The sequence below is a fragment of the Trichomycterus rosablanca genome, chromosome 3, assembly GCF_030014385.1.
Source record: "Trichomycterus rosablanca isolate fTriRos1 chromosome 3, fTriRos1.hap1, whole genome shotgun sequence".
NCBI classification, from domain to species: domain Eukaryota; kingdom Metazoa; phylum Chordata; class Actinopteri; order Siluriformes; family Trichomycteridae; genus Trichomycterus; species Trichomycterus rosablanca.
In genome coordinates, this window is record NC_085990.1 from 6161263 (window position 1) to 6183742 (window position 22480).

At 40.7% G+C, this 22480-nt stretch overlaps 1 protein-coding gene across 1 annotated transcript in view; it reads left to right on the forward strand.

The window, feature by feature from the left end:
• Window positions 1-256: 256 nt before the first annotated feature.
• cacng8b (calcium channel, voltage-dependent, gamma subunit 8b) overlaps window positions 257-22480 on the forward strand; it is a 33903-nt gene continuing 11679 nt past the window's right edge. Inside the window, exon 1 of the mRNA XM_062991760.1 lies at window positions 257-355. The gene's annotated coding sequence lies outside the window, so the exon portion shown is untranslated. The remainder of the gene's footprint in view (window positions 356-22480) is intronic.

Consider the following 22480-nt stretch of genomic DNA (forward strand, 5'->3'; position numbering starts at 1 on the left):
TCTCTCTCTCTCTCTTTCTGTGCGGGCGGGGTTTACGCAGTCGCGCAAAGGAATCACTCACACACACACACACACACACTTACAAATACACACACACGCGCGCGCGCGCGCGCGCACACACACACACAAGCATCAGCTGCGCGCGCTGTGGAAAAAAATCCATGTTTCTGTGACGTGAGTCCGCGTGCGTACGCAGCCTCCGGACCACCGCGACGCTATTTTAATGCAAGCAAGCAAACTTCGTTTATCGTGCAGAACCTTCTCTTCGGAGTTACCCGTCGTCCTTCGTAAATCTCCCTCGCTCTTATCCAGGTTCGTGTGGCGTTCAGAACCTGCACCGTTCTTCGAAAGGGGGGTAAGAACGCGGTTTGGTCCTGTTTGATGTTGTTTTACGCGTCAGATTTGCCACAGGGTGCTCAGTGTTTCTTGGTGCACTTTTGCGCAAACTGCAAGCTTGCATGCTGTCAGCTCACACAGCGTGCACTGTGCATAAATGCCTTGCCTAATTATGAATGGATAGATGTGAGTGTGAATCAGTCATGCATGCCAGGGTGCATGTGAGCGTCATTTCATCCAGCGCAATGAAACGTGCATCTAATGCGCCTCCTTAACTATAGTTTGTTCTCATGCATTCATTGGTAGTCCTCTGGCTCCTTTATATCAGGTCTTATTTTGTGCAAACATAAGCCAGGACGCGTGCCTGGTGTGTATTATGTTTTTCAGCGCGTGGTGCTGTCCGGTAGCCATGCGCGCACTGCGGCTCGCCGCACTCCTGCCCACCCGCCTTACCGACAGACAGACAGATGAGCTGCCGTGTAGGCGTTCTGCAAGGACCGCTTCATTATGATGTCAGCATTCGATGCGTCACGTGACCCGAGCTGGAACATGTCAGCTTATCTTCATTCACACATGAAGGGAGTCTTAATGTAAGGAGGCATAAGAAGGCCAGAGCACACTCACTGCCCAGCCAGCTCACTGCAGTCACATCCATGGCCACCATCCCAAAGTGTCAGGCAGCATCTAGTACTCATTTTCCTAGTTACATCATTACACGTAGTTTTTGGTGTCCAAGGCATCAAATAATACAAGACATGGCCATGAATTGAACACTGTGGGGACCAAATGATGGATCTTTTCAATATGCAAAGATAGAGCTGGGCGGTATGATGGTTCATTTGGTATACCGGCTTTCATTCCTCGTACGGTATGGATTTTTCATACACCGCCATATAGGGTTGCCAACTTTCAGAACTGGAGATAAGGAACACCCTGCTGGCGGGTTGGCGGAAGGCATAGGGTGGGGGTGGGTGGGGGGTGGGGGGGTGGTGGCAGGTGTTTACCTGAGCGGGGTGTAGGCGGTTAGGGTTGCACCTATAAAAAATATAACGGGTCTTACACCGTCATAAGAACATTATCAAAATGTTTTATTTAGGCTGTTTAACATATATTATTTTCATTCTGTTTCATATCGACCTGTCTCAGTCTAGTCTGCAGCATTTCTCTACAATTGATAAAAATCCAGAACAAAGCACGTCCCGTATCAGTTCAATACGGAACACAACGTTTAGTCTCCAAATAAGGGACGATTCCGTATTAGGGTGGCCAGCCGTCCGGCTTTAGGTTGGACAGGCCGGTTTTTCAGCTGCCAGTCCTCCGCCCATGCAACGCTAGGACGGACACTTAAAAATCCTCCTTTTGGAATGAACTGGTTACATTTTTGATCAATATTATCTGTCATTGGCTCAGGTACATGTCAAAACAAATGCTCGCCCACCACTGGCCAATCGCAGAAGGTCTGCCCTCTAAATGCTAGTCTGTGATTGGGTGGTTGAATTTCGCCCGCTCGCTCTGTTCTGCATACACCTCTACTTGAGTCAATTAGTAAACTTTTGGAGGCAGCGAGGAACAGACTTAAATATCAAAAGTAGACACAACATGGTGAGTAAAACAGTAATTTGTTATAGAATTCTTTCTTAAATTGGTCAAAAACTCTGTTATATGGGTTATGGTTTCATTCTGTGTGTTGCAGTATAATGTCCCCCTGTTCCTGGTATGACGTCCTCCTTTTGGGGTGTAATGTCCTCCTTTTTGTGACTATGAATGTGGCCACCCTATACCATATAGCATAGTTAATACAACAGCTGTAGGCCTTAATAGGACGCAAATATTGTTCACCACTAAAGCTATATGGAGCACTGTGCAGATGAGAAACAGCTTACTTGTTAACCAGGTAGCATTAGTGTAACAGTGTTAACAGATGAGAGAGGTTTTCTCGATATGGTGGGAAAAAATGAACAAAAACAGCAAAGATATGCGCTGTGTCAGCAGTTTAGAAGTTGTTTTAGTTCCGACACAGATTAAAACACTATATTCTGTACAGTTTGTCATGACATGGTTGTTGCAAAAAAAGCAAACAGTTAAAGGACGTTACTACTGGGGTGAAAATAGTTCAGTTTAATTACTATAATGACGTTATACCAACAACACCGAAGCAAGCCGGAAGCGTAGATATGTAAAGTCATCCACTTTTCTACAACAGACCTGTGATTAAGTTGTACAATCAGTGGAGTCATACCTCAGTATAACGGTATAACTGTGCACTTCATCAGTGGTGACTGGTGAACGTCGTTTTGTTTGTTAAAGGGAGAGCTAACAGTAATTGTACAATACTTAAATATTTAATAAACAATAAAATTCGTATTTATTGCAACTCTTTTACGCGTACTGATTCCATCATATATTTTGTCATTTCGTGGGGCCAAGCAAAGCTTATAGTCTTCAAAACCTTCACTATATACATGGTGAAATTAAAATATTTTATATTCTATGTGCTTATGACAGTAGAAAAAGCCACAGAAATATAAAAAGTCCCAGTCATACAAAAAATAAAACATACCGTGATATACCATGAAACCATCACAATCTTAAAAAATACTGTGATACAATTTTTTGGTCATACCGCCCAGCCCTATGCAAAGATGGAATCTGCATGGAATTTGTTTATCATTCTTATATTAGTCTATTGGGGTGGACATTTTGAGCGTAATATATTGTGTTGTCGGCGAGACGTATAGAAACATTTCTGCTCTTTAACTGTAGGAGGCAGCACTCTTTATTTGCAATTGCTCTGAAGTTAGTTACAAAATAGTGAAAAAGAAACCAGATCAGATATACAGCAGATCCATCCCGCTATGCTGAACAAGTGAACAGAACAGACAGGTCACCAAACACAGCACACTTTACGAAAATGGTGACTTACAAACGCAAACCAAATGATGGATCTTTTCAATATGCAAAGATAGTGTGTGGAATATGTTTATTTATTATTTTTACTTCAGTCTATTGGGGTGGACATTTTGTGCATAATTAGGGCACCACTAAATTCATGAGAAAATGTGCTTATTTTCACGGACCTGGTTTTTAAAAAAATCACGGATTTTTAAACAAAAGAGCCACATTTCACGACATTCATTAAATAACACTCATAGATTAAATGATAGAATCAATGGCATGTACAATACACAGCACATCTACCTAACGGATATGTAAATAGACGTCTGTGTTTTCACACACACCCCTCTGCGTCAACATAATCGGTTGGGAGTTTTCCAAACTTAGTTTTGTCTTACTGATTGTTAGGGTAACTGAGTGTCTTTCGAGTTTGCTGAGTTTATAAAGAAAGAAATAAACTGTACCTAGACAAACTATCAGGAGCATAACATTTTACTGGTTTGTTCTTTTGAGGCGCAGCACAGATATGATCACGTGTCTAGAGAAGCACACTTTTACATTGATTATGGAATCCCCAAAGGGACAAAATGCACTCAATACATAAACACATACAGTGTATCACAAAAGTGAGTACACCCCTCACATTTCTGCAAATATTTCATTATATCTTTTCATGGGACAACACTATAGACATGAAACTTGGATATAACTTAGAGTAGTCAGTGTACAGCGTGTATAGCAGTGTAAATTTACTGTCCTCTGAAAATAACTCAACACACAGCCATTAATGTCTAAATAGCTGGCAACATAAGTGAGTACACCCCACAGTGAACATGTCCAAATTGTGCCCAAATGTGTCGTTGTCCCTCCCTGGTGTCATGTGTCAAGGTTCCAGGTGTAAATAGGGAGCAGGGCTGTTAAATTTGGTGTTTTGGGTACAATTCTCTCATACTGGCCACTGGATATTCAACATGGCACCTCATGGCAAAGAACTCTCTGAGGATGTGAGAAATAGAATTGTTGCTCTCCACAAAGATGGCCTGGGCTATAAGAAGATTGCTAACACCCTGAAACTGAGTTACAGCATGGTGGCCAAGGTCATACAGCGGTTTTCCAGGACAGGTTCCACTCGGAACAGGCTTCGCCAGGGTCGACCAAAGAAGTTGAGTCCACGTGTTCGGCGTCATATCCAGAGGTTGGCTTTAAAAAATAGACACATGAGTGCTGCCAGCATTGCTGCAGAGGTTGAAGACGTGGGAGGTCAGCCTGTCAGTGCTCAGACCATACGCCGCACACTGCATCAACTCGGTCTGCATTGTCGTCATCCCAGAAGGAAGCTGACGCACAAGAAAGCCAGCAAACAGTTTGCTGAAAACAAGCAGTCCAAGAACATGGATTACTGGAATGCCCTGTGGTCTGACGAGACCAAGATAAACTTGTTTGGCTCAGATGGTGTCCAGCATGTGTGGCGGCGCCCTGGTGAGAAGTACCAAGACAACTGTATCTTGCCTACAGTCAAGCATGGTGGTGGTAGCATCATGGTCTTGGGCTGCATGAGTGTTGCTGGCACTGGGGAGCTGCGGTTCATTGAGGGAAACATGAATTCCAACATGTACTGTGACATTCTGAAACAGAGCATGATCCCCTCCCTTCGAAAACTGGGCCTCATGGCAGTTTTCCAACAGGATAACGACCCCAAACACAACCTCCAAGATGACAACTGCCTTGCTGAGGAAGCTGAAGGTAAAGGTGATGGACTAAACTCAAATGAGCACCTGTGGCGCATCCTCAAGTGGAAGGTGGAGGAGTTCAAGGTGTCTAACATCCACCAGCTCCATAATGTCATCATGGAGGAGTGGAAGAGGATTCCAGTAGCAACCTGTGCAGCTCTGGTGAATTCCATGCCCAGGAGGGTTAAGGCAGTGCTGGATAATAATGGTGGTCACACAAAATATTGACACTTTGGGCACAATTTGGACATGTTCACTGTGGGGTGTACTCACTTATGTTGCCAGCCATTTAGACATTAATGGCTGTGTGTTGAGTTATTTTCAGAAGACAGTAAATCTACACTGCTATACAAGTTGTACACTGACTACTCTAAGTTATATCCAAGTTTTATTTCTATAGTGTTGTCCCATGAAAAGATATAATAAAATATTTGCAGAAATGTGAGGGGTGTACTCACTTTTGTGATACACTGTACATCAAACACTGTCAGCAACAAACGTAATTATGATGCTGTATAATGGCGTACGATTGCTAGGACTGCCGCATATTGCGCCTCATATTTCATACCCTATGCAAATGAAATTTGTTATATCGCTAAACACAATCTTAAATTTTTCACAGCAAATTGCATATTACACGGGAAGAGGCTCATTTCACGGTCCATGACGCGATTTTCACTGCCGTCAGTTAGGTAGGACCTTAATATATAATATATTGTGATGTCGGTGAGACATATAGAAACATTTCTGTTCTTTAACTGTAGGCAGCAGCACTCTTTATTTGCAATTGCTCTTGAGTTAGTTGTAAAAGCAAAAAAGCATGAAAAAGAAACCAGATCTGATATACAGCAGATCCCTCCCACTATGCTGAACAGGATAACAGAACAGACAGGTCACCAAACACAGCACACTTTACGAAAATGGTGAATTACAAACAAGACAACAAACACAAAATACACCATAAATCACATCCTAACAAAACAACTCCCCACACTATTCAAACCAATAAACCTGTTTTAATCCTTATAAATGTATCATGGGATACAGCGCTCCCACAGCCCATGGCGTAAGCAGGGGGAACGTGCCTTAATATAACGGCGAGCCGACTGCTCACCACAATGTATTGTGATTACGGCCTTGATCTGTGTCAATTCAACATTTAACTGTAAAGCCATTTAACAGTGCCATTACTGTCGATAATAAACCACACACTGTAAGTGCAACATAAAAGGACTTGCTATGTTTTTTTTTTAAATAGCTTTATGTCCACTTACCCTAAAAACTCTGACACTACTGGCCTTAGTATGTTTACAAGCTTTCAAGTCATAGAACTTCAGCATCTGTGCGAAATGTTAAATGCATACTATCATATTAAATTGTAAGATGATTTAACTCTGTAGCAGATTCTACACTGTGGGCCTCATGTAGTACTTGACCTTTTCTTAATTTAATGTATGTACCAGAAACCTAGAGTCAGATACCTAGGCTATATGCTATACAATAAAATATACATTTTAGGCATGTTGTGATTCTATTTTTTCCAAATTTGTGAATGATTCTGATATTTATTTGCTTATATCAGTACTGATCTGGCACTGGTTTAAACTGACATGCTTGCAGTAACTGGGTTATGCAGGGTTATGTAAATCAGTGGTCCCCGGTCCATGGGTCATTTATTGCCGGGCCGCACAGAAAGAATAAATAATTAGAGATTGCTAGATCAGCAATATAAACACTGCTTTCATTTCCAACACACATGTGTTTATCATCTCATATCACCCCCAGGTGGAAGCAGCATCTTGTTGCAGTGAAAAAAGCTCATTTGTAAGCAGTATAGTTATTCTATTTTGAATCCTCCCGCCCCCGCCGGTCCATAAAATTTTATCTTGTATGAAACCGGTCCGTGGTGCAAAAAAGGTTGGGGAGTGCTGATGTAAATCACCACATGTAATCACGCTTTTCTTTTTCATCAAGCGCTTTATTCTGGTCAGGGTTGTGACTGGGTGCAGTGCAGGAAAACCCTGGGCGCGAATCCATCACCGGGCTTTGGTCTTCACACCCTCAGACATAGCCAATTATTTCTTGGTAGACAAATGGCTGGCCAATAGCACTGTTGAGATTCAAACCCAAATAGTTGTTAGCTAGTGTAATAGGCCGCTGCATAACATGAGCAACCCTTTTCCTGTGATTATGTGGATGATCTGTGTCATGTCATGTAAATTACAGTTTTCAGCGACAGGCTGCTTTACCCCAAATGTGTGAAGGAGCGGTATCGCAGGTCCTTCCTTCCTGCTGCTGTTAGACAACCAGCATTGCTCCTACTAAGTGCCTTGCTATCCCTTCACTGCTGTAACACTGAATTTCCCCACTGTGGGACTAATAAAAGATTATCTTATCTTATTCTGTGCTTAAAATACATTAGTAGCCCTAATACTCAGTGTTGGATCAGTATATTTTTGGTATATTTGACACATTAGACCTTTCACAGGGACAGTTGTTACACTGTCATGATACAAGCAAGCCTATAGTAAAACAAGGTAATCATTTCAGAGAGAATATTCTACTGTACAAGCTGTTCTCTGTTTTATTTTTTTATTTTAATAAAAATAGGGATTAATAAATTGATCTGTCTGTCTGTCTGTCTGTCTGTCTGTCTGTCTGTCTGTCTGTCTGTCTATCTATCTATCTATCTATCTATCTATCTATCTATCTATCTATCTATCTATCTATCTATCTATCTATCTATCTATCTATCTATCTATCTATCTATCTATCTATCTGTATATCTATCTGTCTATCTATCTATCTATCTGTCTGTCTGTCTGTCTATCTAATCTGTCTGTCTGTCTGTCTATCTATCTATCTATTTTTATTTTCTAGAATTTGTGTATTCTTAAATTCTCTCGATCAAAGATGTGAAGCAAAAACAAAGATTAGATGGTCTGATTGGAAGCTAATCAGAGAGTGCTGCATCCCATATTGTTATTTTTTCTCAAAATAAACCCGTTCACCTCAAAGTAACACGAGGTAAAAAAATAAGGCAAGAATTTAAAGTGGATTCTGATCTTTTTTGTACCCCTAAGTACACTTTAAATAAGTAGTGGAATAAAATAAAATATTCATATCTTTAAAAGGATTTTAATGTACTCCGCTTTTGTGTGTAGCTCTGTGTAGCTGACATGTACGTATGTCTTTATATTCACGTTTGACATTTTAAATCAAAACACAAATATTAATGTGAACCTGCGTTTACTTGCCATGCAGGCATTTGTCTACATTCATTCATTCATTCATTCATTCATTATCTGTTTCACCTCTGCTTAATCCTGGTCAGGGTCGTGGTGGGTCTGATTCATTAAGTGAAAGGCAGAAAGCACCCCAAACAGGTTCCCAGTTCATTACAGCACAAACACACACACACACACACACACACACACACACACACGTGTGCACTTTTGCACAATTTTTAGTCCTTTCAGTTTTTTTGATTGCATTTCTTTGGGCTTGTGGGAGGAAACCAGAGCACCTGGAGGAAACCCACACGGACATAGCAGGAACATGCAAAATTCACACAGGAATGGGAATTGATCCCAAGCTCTTCTTGCTTTGAGATGACAGCGCTACCCACTGTGCAACCATCTTTACTTTAAATAATCACCCGAGTAATAAAAAAAAAAGATTAATTTCAGTCAAGCTGATTTTTGATACTAATCTAAGAGTTTAGTTATAAAATCATACAGTAATATATTTTCCCATCTATAAGTAGTAAATTCCACATTATGTAATAGTGAATAAAATGCAAAAAAAAAATCTCTTAATTAGCTCAAATGTTTTAATAAGTTCTGGTATGTGACCTTGAACTGATCTCGACTCTGGTCTCTTAGGGCAGATTGTAGAATAATTAACTGTAAGAAAAAAAAAGTGCTCACCAGTGTGATATTTGCCTAGATCGACCCCAAGTGACAGAATCGGCTCTCTCCATGTGAGAAGAACTGTGTGGGTGTCAAGTGCTGGTGGCATTCAGATATTTTGTCCCCCACTCACTCCCGGTTGAGATAGCACACTCTGTCCCTTGGGTTTTTCTGAGTTATCTCTCCATCCAGAGCACAGCAGCTGCACTGCACTGCACACAGTATTAGATCAATGAGAACTATAGAAGGGCTGAGTCAACAATGTGCCCCTGAATTCTTCTCCTTACCTTCTTCCTAAATTACTTTAGACTGTTTAAGTCTCGGTTCCAAAACTGAACAAAACAGCGTGGCACAGCAGGTTGATGTGGGTGCTCGTCTTTGGCCACCGTGCAGAGTTTGCCATGTTCTCCACGTGTCCACCAGGGTCAGCCTCGTTTTACTTCGACCATGCACAAACATGATTAAGGTGGATCGATCTTAAATTGTCTAAAGGTGAGCATGGTCAGTTGAATGGGTTGCTTGTTTAGGTACAGTGGTAGCCTAGTGGGTAGAGCTTTGGGCTATCAATTGAAAGGTTGAGAGTTCAAATCCCAGCTCTGCCGTGTAGCCACTTTGGGCCCTAGAGCAAAGCCCTTAACCCTCTCTGCTCCAGAGGCACCGTAGAATGGCTGACCCAGCTGTATATGTACAGTGTATCACAAAAGTGAGTACACCCCTCACATTTCTGCAGATATTGAAGTATATCTTTTCATGGGACAACACTGACTAAATGACACTTTGACACAATGAAAAGTAGTCTGTGTGCAGCTTATATAACAGTGTAAATTTATTCTTCCCTCAAAATAACTCAATATACAGCCATTAATGTCTAAACCACCGGCAACAAAAGTGAGTACACCCCTTAGTGAAAGTTCCTGAAGTGTCAATATTTTGTGTGGCCACCATTATTTCCCAGAACTGCCTTAACTCTCCTGGGCATGAAGTTTACCAGAGCTTCACAGGTTGCCACTGGAATGCTTTTCCACTCCTCCATGATGACATCACGGAGCTGGCGGATATTCGAGACTTTGCGCTCCTCCACCTTCCGCTTGAGGATGCCCCAAAGATGTTCTATTGGGTTTAGGTCTGGAGACATGCTTGGCCAGTCCATCACCTTTACCCTCAGCCTCTTCAATAAAGCAGTGGTCGTCTTAGAGGTGTGTTTGGGGTCATTATCATGCTGGAACACTGCCCTGCGACCCAGTTTCCGGAGTGAGGGGATCATGCTCTGCTTCAGTATTTCACAGTACATATTGGAGTTCATGTGTCCGTCAATGAAATGTAACTCCCCAACACCTGCTGCACTCATGCAGCCCCAGACCATGGCATTCCCACCACCATGCTTGACTGTAGGCATGACACACTTATCTTTGTACTCCTCACCTGATTGCCGCCACACATGCTTGAGACCATCTGAACCAAACAAATTAATCTTGGTCTCATCAGACCATAGGACATGGTTCCAGTAATCCATGTCCTTTGTTGACATGTCTTCAGCAAACTGTTTGCGGGCTTTCTTGTGTAGAGACTTCAGAAGAGGCTTCCTTCTGGGGTGACAGCCATGCAGACCAATTTGATGTAGTGTGCGGCGTATGGTCTGAGCACTGACAGGCTGACCCCCCACCTTTTCAATCTCTGCAGCAATGCTGACAGCACTCCTGCGCCTATCTTTCAAAGACAGCAGTTGGATGTGACGCTGAGCACGTGCACTCAGCTTCTTTGGACGACCAACGCGAGGTCTGTTCTGAGTGGACCCTGCTCTTTTAAAACGCTGGATGATCTTGGCCACTGTGCTGCAGCTCAGTTTCAGGGTGTTGGCAATCTTCTTGTAGCCTTGGCCATCTTCATGTAGCGCAACAATTCGTCTTTTAAGATCCTCAGAGAGTTCTTTGCCATGAGGTGCCATGTTGGAACTTTCAGTGACCAGTATGAGAGAGTGTGAGAGCTGTACTACTAAATTGAACACACCTGCTCCCTATGCACACCTGAGACCTAGTAACACTAACAAATCACTTGACATTTTGGAGGGAAAATGACAAGCAGTGCTCAATTTGGACATTTAGGCGTGTAGTCTCTTAGGGGTGTACTCACTTTTGTTGCCGGTGGTTTAGACATTAATGGCTGTATATTGAGTTATTTTGAGGGAAGAATAAATTTACACTGTTATATAAGCTGCACACAGACTACTTTTCATTGTGTCAAAGTGTCATTTTGTCAGTGTTGTCCCATGAAAAGATATACTTAAATATCTGCAGAAATGTGAGGGGTGTACTCACTTTTGTGATACACTGTATATACACCGATCAGGAATACCATTATGACCACCTTCCTTATGTTGTGTTGGTCCTCCTTTTGCTGCCAAAACAGCCCTGCAACTGTGATGCACTGTGTATTCTGACACCTTTCTATCAGAACCAGCATTAAGTTCTTCACCAATCTGAGCTACAGTAGCTCGTCTGTTCGATCGGTCCACACGGGCCAGTCTTCGCTCCCCACGTGCATCAGTGAGCCTTTGCCACCCATGACCCTGTTTACCACTGTTTCTTCCTTGGACCACTTTTGATAGATACTGACCACTGCAGACCAAAGGGCAGAACCCAAACAGGTTGCCAGTCTATATCAGGGCAAACACACACACAGCAATTTTTAGTAGGCCTAGTTAACCTGACTGCATGTCTTTGGACTTGAGGGAGGAAACCGGAGCACCCAGAGAAAAGCCACACAGTACACAGGGAGAACATGCAAACTCCACACAAAAAAACCCCGGGCAGGCATGGCAGAGGAATCGAACCCAGGCCCTTCTTGCTGTAAAGCGACAGTGCTATCCATTGCGCTACCGTGCCACCTTATTAAGACCAAGGTATTAATAAAAACACTACTGTACCGCTACTAAGCGGTTTATTTAGTAAGAGCTTCAGCTCCAATAAAAACAACAAAATGTCTTTCTCATCCCATTTGGCCTAATTTTTAGTTAGTCTTAGAACTGTTATAATTAACTGTTCCACACAACAACGTGTCTACAGGGATTGAAGTGTGTGTGTGTGTGTGTGTGTGTGTGTGTGTGTGTGTGTGTGTGTGTGTGTGTGTTAAAGCATTCAGACTCATTTACTGTGGATATTCACTCAACCACAGACAGCTGCACATACCAGGCAATACAAAATAACCCACAATGCTCTGGAAAATCAGCCCTGCTTTTTATAACATAACAAGTAATGTTGTATAATAATAGTGACCCTGTCCTGATTTGTTAGATTTTTGCCTATATGCCACACTTATTTCTTAGGTCTGAATAATAACTGAATGAAAGTAATTTTTCACCTTAACTTAATAACCCGCTGTGCCACTTTTAGCTGCATCAACTTCAACCAAACTAAGGATCAATCATCATTCCTTCTTGATAACATGTTTCAATATTATAAGATAAGCAGAGCTCTACCTTGATGCCCAAATTTCCACACTGTGAAAAAAAAAATGATTGAAAAAAATGTAAATAACCGTAACCCAGATAGGACGACACTGTGGCTCGGTGGGTAGCACTGCCGCCTCACAGTAAGAAGGTTCTTGATTTGTTTCAGGAAGTTTCAGGAAGGCTTTTTGTTTTACAAATCCTCTATAACTAAATGGGCCCACATTTCCACAGACATACATTCAAAGTCTTGTGAGAACCTTCTAGAAGTCACTCTGTTTTAATACCATTTGTTTTGAAATGGGATGCCGAACAAGCTTATGGTCAGGTTTCTAAATATGTTCAGCCATGTAGTGTAACTTTATCAGTCTGAAGTAGGTCGATAGATTATTCTATCCAACAAGCATTCCAGTGATTACTGCTGAAGCCACTGGATGATGCTGCTACTAACCTAAATCACAGCAGGAACTGTGTAGTGTGAGAGACATAGTGGGGTCTGCACCAAATATAACTCATGGCATTAAAATAAAAAAAATTATTTTCTCTTAATTGACCTCACACTTTTTATTAAAATACTTTGAACCCAGGGTACCTTGGGTGATCACATGACCTATAGCATGCAGCCGGCAACCTATCCCAGATCGGCCTCACCCAATCACTGATTGCCTAGTCTATTTAAGCTGTTTGCTTCGTTCACCGGGGAGGGGACCTGAGAGTACATCTCTCACCATCTTACAATGCCGTAATAGGAGCTATACCCCAATCATGTGTGAAAGGCACACATGGCCATTATAATTAATGGTCATTTGCATATGGACCTGATCACCGGTTCCATTGTCATGCAATGGGCGGTGATCGGCTGTTATGCAAATCGTCTACACATAAGGTCGGGGTATTCACCACCAGCTCAGACTGAAGAAGTCACTTGGATGTGTGACGAGACGTATCGCTACAACAAACTTGTGTCCAGATGAACTGATTCAACTTTGTGGATTTGTGTAGCTGGATTATTGAGCATGCATCAAGAGATTTGCTTCGTTCAGTTCATTGCGAAGTATCGTCTCTGATTTACAGTGTGTACCAAGCCTTATTACTGATCGTTGTACTTTCTGGTTTTTGACTTTTTGCCTTCTTTTTTGACTTTGTCTCCTGGATTCCCCTTTTGGTGTATGTTTGTGTGGGTATCGACCGTTTGCTTGTTTTTGACTACGGCTTTGGATTGTGATTTTGTAAATAAACCTCTTAGCCTCATCTGCATGCATCCTTTAGCCCGAACCTGACAGGGAGTCCACATCTGACCTTTGGATATCACTTTTTAAACTGTTTTACTTCTTAGAAAGTAAGAAATGGTGTTCCACTATTGTTGTTATAATTGTGAGTGCATACACAGAGATGTCACTTAACTTATTAGGCAGTGCACAAATGTAAAAAGTAATCATCCAGTTTTGTGCGACAGATCCCTGAAGGTTTGGCCGGGTCCAATTACAATGTGGTGCTCAAATATAAAGCTCTCTCTGTGTGTGTGTGTGTGTGTGTGTGTGTGTGTGTGTGTGTGTGTGTGTGTGTGTGAATATTCACTCGATCAGCACAACTGTGAACGTATTGACTTTCCTTCAGGTACACTGAAGACAGATCCAGCAGAGACGGTGTCTGTACATTCTGTAATTTTACACCAAAACGAGGTGAACATTGCAATCACAAAAATGGAGGGGTGGGGTATGAAATTGTTTTTATTATTAGTTGGTTGCCCATATCATCATCATGAACCCTCACAATACTAAACAGTATCCTTACCATAACTTAAACATTTATAGCTCCCAGATGTAAGAAATTGTATAAACAGAATACATATTAGACCATGTTGCATTTCCCACTGTTTTGGGCTCCAGGTTTTGTGCAGCAGCGTGTTGAAGCTCATGATTAGATAAACACTGGATGACCGGGGTGCTCATCGATTTCTGTGTTTAGTTTATGGCTGAACATTTGGCACAATCTGGTGCCGTCCATTCCTGTAAGTGACCAGTATGTGATCTATTTATTTATTTATTAGGATTTTAGGACGTCATGTTTTACACACTTTGGTTACATTCATGACAGGACAGGTAGTTACTGGTTACACAAGGTTCATCAGTTCAAATCTTTTAATAATAATATCAAACACAGTCATGGACAATTTTGTATCTCCAATTTGCCTCACTTGCACATCTTTGGATTGTGGGAGGAAACCGGAGCTCCCGGAGGAAACCCACGCAGACACATGGAGAACATGCAAACTCCACACAGAAAGGACCCGGACCACTCCACCTGGGAATTGAACTTAGGATCCTTCTTGCTGTGAGGTGACAGCACTACCCACTGAGCCACCGTGCTGCCCAACCAGCATGTGAAAATAAGAAGCTAAGTAAACATGTTGATTTCAAACCCGGTCTACCTGTCTGACCATAGCGATTTCATTTCTGCTCTTTTGATCGAATGGGCACAGAAATTCCAAATTCTTGTAAATGGCCTTGCTATAGGAGTGGATGCTTCCGTTGTCGTAGTGTAAAATTTTCCTGTGTGGTTGTATTGGTGTCTGTACCTTTGGGATATTTATCTTGTAAAACTCCTAATATTTGACCTCATTGGAACTTTGTTTGCTGCCTCATGTTGCTGTAAAATCATACACAAAGCTCACTCACTCACTGTCTTAACCGCTTATCCAATTAGGGTCGCGGGGGAGGGGGTACTGGAGCCTATCCCAGCTTTTCAATGGGCGCAAGGCACACAGTAACACTCTGGACGGGGCGCCAGTCCATCACAGGGCAGACACACACATATACACACCTATAGGGCAATTCAGTTTCTCCAATTAACCTGACTGCATGTTTTTGGACTGTGGGAGGAAACCAGAGCTCCCGGTGTAAACCCATGTAGACACGAAGAAAGGACCCGGACCGTCCCGCCTGGGGATCGAACCAGGACCTTCTTGCTGTGAGGCGACAGTGCTACCCACTGAGCCACCGTGCCGCCCTATACACAAAGCTGAATGTGTTAATTCCATTTTAGTTTTTAATTGTGGTGTTCTTCTTTTTACTGTGGTGTTCCATTTTATTTATATTACGTTTACCTCCTTTATGTGTATTTACAGTTTTGTACCACTGGCGTCAAGAACAAGCAGAATAATTGCCAGAGCAAGCTACGTTCCAATTACAGTGTATGTAATTTAATAGTAATAAAGTATCTAATCTGTGCTGGACGGTTAACCTATCCGGTGTGTTTTCTACCTTTACCCAACCACGACCCTGATCAGGATAATGTGGTGGTAAAACATACAGTGAATAAATGAAAAGTATATGATTGCATGGTGTTTTTGTAGAGAAGTAGAAGAAAAAGCTGCTTGCATTGTTAAAAATCTATATTTACATGACAGATCTGGTGCATCTTTTAACTACAAATTCCAGTTACATTCATTACAGTCTCGTGAGTTCTGTGTAAATGAACTCCTGTTTAAAATGTATCCGAAGCATTTTTCCACAGTGGGTCTGAGACAGACAGCGCTGTTATGTGCACAGTGTCCAGTACAGCTCTAGTGATCTATCTTTAATGTTATATAAATGGTACAGAGGGATCTGTATGGCTCAGCCATAGTGGTGCAACCAGAATATATTGAGCACTTAAAATCCAAGGCAGTGCCAGCATCATTGTAAAGGCTGAACTTTCCCTGACCCATCACTGTCCCAAATGCAGTTACATTTCACCCCTTGAGCTCTGCGGACGATAAAGCCACACATTAAAACATTACCAAGAGTGCTCTTGTGTGGAGGTCCACTGGAGTGTCACTGGTTCATTTGTAGTTTGTTGTGCTGTTTCTCACTTGATTTGATCCACAGTGGCATTAAACATAACATCACAGGAAGTGTGGGTAGGGTTCTGTGGACCTGGCTTTAAAATTCACCTCCATTTTCCTTCTACCTCACAAAAACAAGCGAAAGATGCTGCACTGAGTTGGCACCGTGTCCAGGGTTTATTCCTGCATTGTGTTTAGTGTTTTCATTAAGTTCTTTAATACAGACGCTTCATACATCTGATCTCAGTACATACAGTGTATCACAAAAGTGAGTACACCCCTCACATTTCTGCAAATATTTTATTATATCTTTTCATGGGACAACACTATAGACATGAAACTTGGATATAACTTAGAGTAGTCAGTGTACAGCTTGTATAGCAGTGTAGATTTACTGTCTTCTGAAAATAACTCAACACACAGCCATTAATGTCTAAATAGCTGGCAACATAAGTGAGTACACCCCACAGTGAACATGTCCAAATTGTGCCCAAATGTGTCGTTGTCCCTCCCTGGTGTCATGTGTCAAGGTCCCAGGTGTAAATGGGGAGCAGGGCTGTTAAATTTGGTGTTTTGGGTACAATTCTCTCATACTGGCCACTGGATATTCAACATGGCACCTCATGGCAAAGAACTCTCCGAGGATGTGAGAAATAGAATTGTTGCTCTCCACAAAGATGGCCTGGGCTATAAGAAGATTGCTAACACCCTGAAACTAAGCTACAGCATTGTGGCCAAGGTCATACAGCGGTTTTCCAGGACAGGTTCCACTCGGAACAGGCTTCGCCAGGGTCGACCAAAGAAGTTGAGTCCACGTGTTCGGCGTCATATCCAGAGGTTGGCTTTAAAAAATAGACACATGAGTGCTGCCAGCATTGCTGCAGAGGTTGAAGACGTGGGAGGTCAGCCTGTCAGTGCTCATACCATACGCCGCACACTGCATCAACTCGGTCTGCATGGTCGTCATCCCAGAAGGAAGCTGACGCACAAGAAAGCCAGCAAACAGTTTGCTGAAGACAAGCAGTCCAAGAACATGGATTACTGGAATGTCCTGTGGTCTGACGAGACCAAGATAAACTTGTTTGGCTCAGATGGTGTCCAGCATGTGTGGCGGCGCCCTGGTGAGAAGTACCAAGACAACTGTATCTTGCCTACAGTCAAGCATGGTGGTGGTAGCATCATGGTCTTGGGCTGCATGAGTGTTGCTGGCACTGGGGAGCTGCAGTTCATTGAGGGAAACATGAATTCCAACATGTACTGTGACATTCTGAAACAGAGCATGATCCCCTCCCTTCGAAAACTCATGGCAGTTTTCCAACAGGATAACGACCCCAAACACAACCTCCAAGGTGACAACTGCCTTGCTGAGGAAGCTGAAGGTAAAGGTGATGGACTAAACCCAATTGAGCACCTGTGGCGCATCCTTAAGTGGAAGGTGGAGGAGTTCAAGGTGTCTAACATCCACCAGCTCCGTGATGTCATCATGGAGGAGTGGAAGAGGGTTCCAGTAGCAACCTGTGCAGCTCTGGTGAATTCCATGCCCAGGAGGGTTAAGGCAGTGCTGGATAATAATGGTGGTCACACAAAATATTGTCACTTTGGGCACAATTTGGACATGTTCACTTATGTTGCCAGCCATTTAGACATTAATGGCTGTGTGTTGAGTTATTTTCAGAAGACAGTAAATCTACACTGCTATACAAGTTGTACACTGACTACTCTAAGTTATATCCAAGTTTCATGTCTATAGTGTTGTCCCATGAAAAGATATAATAAAATATTTGCAGAAATGTGAGGGGTGTACTCACTTTTGTGATACACTGTAGATTTGGCAGAAATCTGTCTGTTGACAACAGCTGATACACATCCGTATTATCATTTTGTCTGGTAATTCACCTATAAGTGTTTTTGTATTTGCATTTGGTCACTGATACCTTCGAAAATATGTATACATTTTTTTCATCACACTAGCCCACTACTGCTGGGATCATTGTAGTCCCAATTGGTGCCATCAGCCCCGGGTGTCTTCACAGATACATGATTGGTTATGTCTGAGGTGAGCGGAGGCCCCGTGATGGATTGACATCCCAGTGATTCTAGGAAAACTGGACCCTCTGTGATCCTAACCAGGATAAAGTAGAGGTAGAACATTAAAATTGGATTAAGAAATAGGTATACATTATCTTAACATATGATTCAATGTTACAATTTATAATTGCAAATGGTCATATAGAAATCCATTCTGCTCACTCCTCCATGCAGCTCACCTGCACATGACCCTGTCGCCAGTTCACTGGTTGTCCTTCCTTGGACCACTTTCTATTAGTTACTAACCGCTGCATGTCAAGAACATCCCACAAGACTTGATGATCTGACCCAGTTGTTGATGTAATCCTAATTTGGCCCTTGTCAAAGTCACACAGATCTTTATACACCATCTGTTCTGCTTCCAAGACATCAACTTCAGGAACTGACTTCACTTGATGCCTAATATATCCCAGTCCTTAAGATTGTAATGCCATTGTAAAGAGCTAATCAATGTCATTTACCTCATCTGTGTGTGGTGTTTGTTTGTTTGTTTCAACTTTGAGTGGCACTAGCTATTTAAGTACTAATGAGATCCTAAATGAGCCTCCAGAAGATGTGACACGCTACGTGTACATGCAGCCCGATAATTGATTAATAATCAATATCTCAAGTAATATCAGTAATATATCAATCTAAATAGAACACGTATTTCCATTCCACACATACTTCCATTGATTCCAAATACAATTATTATCCGATTGAGCAAGGTCAGTAATCCATTAAATAATTGAAGAATAATATCCATGTAAACATCTGTATTTGATTACATTTTTATTCAGAATGTTTAAGTACGTTCTGCACATGTGCATATGCATAATAGCAGAAGTTTACAAAATTCAAAACTGATTTGCAAAAGAGACAAAGTTTAGAACTGTGTGCCTCTAAATGTTGGAGGATGTGACAACTTCCTCTCACCCATTCTTTAATAAGTGCATGTGAAATACATTTTCCTGAGTTCTTCATCATTTTAAAGCAATAAAAAAAGACTGAAAACTGGTTACATACAGCTGGTTCTCTTACTCTGACTGGACTCACGTGATGCTTGTTGTCATGGTAACATATACACTAAATGGTACTCTACATATGCGCGTCATTTTGGATGTGATTACTTGTAGTGTTCATGTAAAGAGATTTTTATCAGATTATTAAGTAAAGTGCACATATAAACACAGTCTTATTTTATAATTGGAATAAGTTTAATAGGATTGGAAGAAATATCATAGAGAAGTGATCATAGTTCATGTGCTGTAGATTGTTGATGAGTGTTGACCAGTAGCAGGACACAGCAGCGTGTGCTGGTGTAGATACAGTCTAATTTATACACGTTTAAGAAGAGGAGATGACAGGAGGCATGAGCTGAAGGTGACCACATGGTAAATAGTGCTCAGGTGTTGCACCCTAATCCTTCATTACAGCATTCATCTCTCGGCCCTGCTCTATACACCTCTCACACTCACTCACACACACACACACACACACACCAGCCACTCTGGTGGCAGGGTCAACAAATGCTTTGACCGAAATCCATCTAGACATTTAAATTGATGTGGTTTAATGGGTTATTACAAATGTTGATCTGTGTCACAGACGTTGTTTATATCTCGTCATATTGTATCTGTTGGGCAAATTTTAATAAATATTTTTTTAATAAAATGATATTGCTTTGAATAAATACAGTTCAATTTTTTTCTTGCTGCTCCTGTATTTAATGGTCGCCACTGCAGATCTGTTCTGCGTACAGGACCTGGTACAGTTTTTACCCTTCCTTACACAACCCTCCTATTTCTATTCGGTTCTGGGGCTGGCGCTGAGAGCGCACTGACAAGTGTGCTTTCCAATGGCTAGGCTGTTTCAGCCATCCACCGCTCCACATTAGCCAATCAAATTCATGCACACACGCCTGGTCGGCCACTAGCAAGATTCAAATCAATAATCAAAAACACATTATAAGGCAATGCCGTATATCTAGATAAACTCTTCTATTGAAAATCTGGAAGTTTAAACCCTGCTTAGCTAATCCAATTGCTGCATCACATGTAAATCACAAAGCAAATCAGATCACGTAACTTTGTGCAATGATCAAGTAACAAGTGCAATCATTTTAGGGTTTTTTTAGTTTCTTTTTTGATGTAAATTATAAGATATATAAACAAACAGAAAAATATAGAATTTGTGGCTTTCTATAATGTGAAGCTGGGCTTTGACTCATCACGCTCTGCTGTGGTATGAATGGTCTCAGTTGTTCATACATATGCAGGATTTGGCAGAGAGTTTGGCGTTTGGTGTTATTTCTGTATAGCCGTAGGCAGAAACAAATGTGGCCGTACACACACACACACACACACACACACACACACACAAACAGTGAAGAGGAAAACTCCCATTAAAGTCATTTATTAGACCGAGTGAATAAGGGAGTAAAAGCTTTTAAATGCTCCTCACGGATTACAAAACAGTCAAACCAATATTTCTTATTTGATACAGATTTGGTGTGTTTAGTTCTCTATGGCCGTTCTAAAAACTCTTATATCAGATCTACCCTGAGCCCCCTGAAGCAATATGGCTGTAAAGCCAGTAAAAACGCGGTAACGCTCAGTACAGCTTGTTCTCATTGATTGGATCGGTCGTTGTTGCGGTTTTCACTACCGGCTCCTATTAGCACCTCTGTTCATGGTTGTTACTGAAACCAAAGTCCCCAGAGTTTATCAAACAAGGTCATCTAGTCTGGATTAAATGTAGCAACAGAATTCCTCTGTGCCATAAATGTGTGTGTGTGTTTTCATTTAGGTTTTATGGTGGTCGGCTAAAGCAATTTAGTGACAGTAAATGGTATTATTATTATTATTATCATTATTTGAGTTATTATTATTATTATTATTATTTCAGGTATTGATATTATTATTTGAGGTAGCATAATTTGTATAGCATTATTTGAGGTATTATTATTATTATTTGAGGTAGCATTATTTGAGGTAGCATTATTTGAGGTATTATTATTACTATTTGATGTATTATTACTATTTGAGGTAGCATTATTTGAGGTAGCATTATTTGAGGTATTATTACTATTTGATGTATTATTATTACTATTTGAGGTAGCATTATTTGAGGTATTGATATTATCATTTGAGGTATTATTATTATTATTATTATTACTATTTGATGTATTATTATTATTATTATTATTTGATGTATTATTATTATTATTATTTGAGGTAGCATTATTTGAAGTATTGATGTTATAATTTGAGGTATTATTATTACTATTTGATGTATTATTATTATTATTATTATTTGATGTATTATTATTATTATTTGAGGTAGCATTATTTGAGGTGTTATTATTATTATCTGAGCTATTATTATTATTTCAAGTGTTGATATTATTATTTGAGGTAGCATTATTTAAGTTATTATTTGAGGTATTATTATTTGAGGTATTATTATTATTATTTAAGGTATTATTATTATTATTATTATTATTATTTGAGGTATTATTATTATTTGAGGTGTTATTATTTTTTGAGGTAGCATTATATGAGTTATTACTATTTAAAGCATTATTATTATTATTTGATGTATTGATATTATTTGAAGTATTATTATTATTATTTAAGGTATTGATATTATTATGTAAGGTATTAATCATTATTATTTGAGGTATTTTTTTCAGGCCTTAAGTGTAATGCAGTGGATGCCTAATGTGTGTATTTCTTATTTTCTTAACTTATTAATAACATTTAGATGGCTGTTTCAGAATAATTACAGTGGCTTTTGGTCAATTTAGTTACAACAGTGCAGAAATTTTAATTCACTTTTTGTAACAGGCATTTACCAAAATCTCTGTATTTATCTTGGTGTGACATCAATATTCAGGCTCTACAATTATTAGCTAATCACACCTGAAAGTCAAATTATTGTTATTATTGGTATTATTATTATTTTATTTCTTATTATCTTCTGGCCAGGGCGCCAATCCATTAGCTGCCATGTTAGCTGGGTGGCTCACATTGCCCACATGAAAATAGGGCTGATAATAATTTTCTATTTCCTAATTTTCTTGGCTATTAAAATAAAACAATAGTTAACTTCTGCTCAGTTTATTGTAATGGTTTAAAATGACTAGTTTATACATATTCCTAAAGCTTTTCCTGTGAAGCAGTGAACTGTACAGCTTGTTTATAAAGAAATAAGACTCAGTACCCAGGTGCTTGCCGTTGGTGCAGTGCTTTGGTGCAGATTTAGAATG